This window comes from Moschus berezovskii, chromosome 3 (assembly GCF_049115385.1).
Source record: "Moschus berezovskii isolate FMDL1 chromosome 3, NW_MosBer_1.0, whole genome shotgun sequence".
NCBI lineage: Eukaryota > Metazoa > Chordata > Mammalia > Artiodactyla > Moschidae > Moschus > Moschus berezovskii.
This window is the reverse complement of record NC_142462.1, coordinates 115,457,568-115,457,834: the sequence shown is the minus strand read 5'-3', so window position 1 is coordinate 115,457,834 and position 267 is coordinate 115,457,568.

Below are 267 nucleotides of genomic sequence, written 5' to 3'. Positions count from 1 at the left end.
AAAACTCAGCTCCCTCTGAGTCTTCAGTACCACCAGCCCAGTATCCAGTTTGGGGACTTACCAGCCTTAGCAACTATGTGAGCCTACTGCTTTAAAACATGTATACATGTTTGTTCTATAGGAGGACAGTTATAAGGGGGGCAAGGACCATAGGTGTTGAGGACAGACTTGAGTCTGATTCCTTGTCTGACAGTAATGTATGAGATCTGGGCAAGTCAGTTCCCCTCAGGTGTATAAACAATTAAAATAATACTTATCTTGCATGAT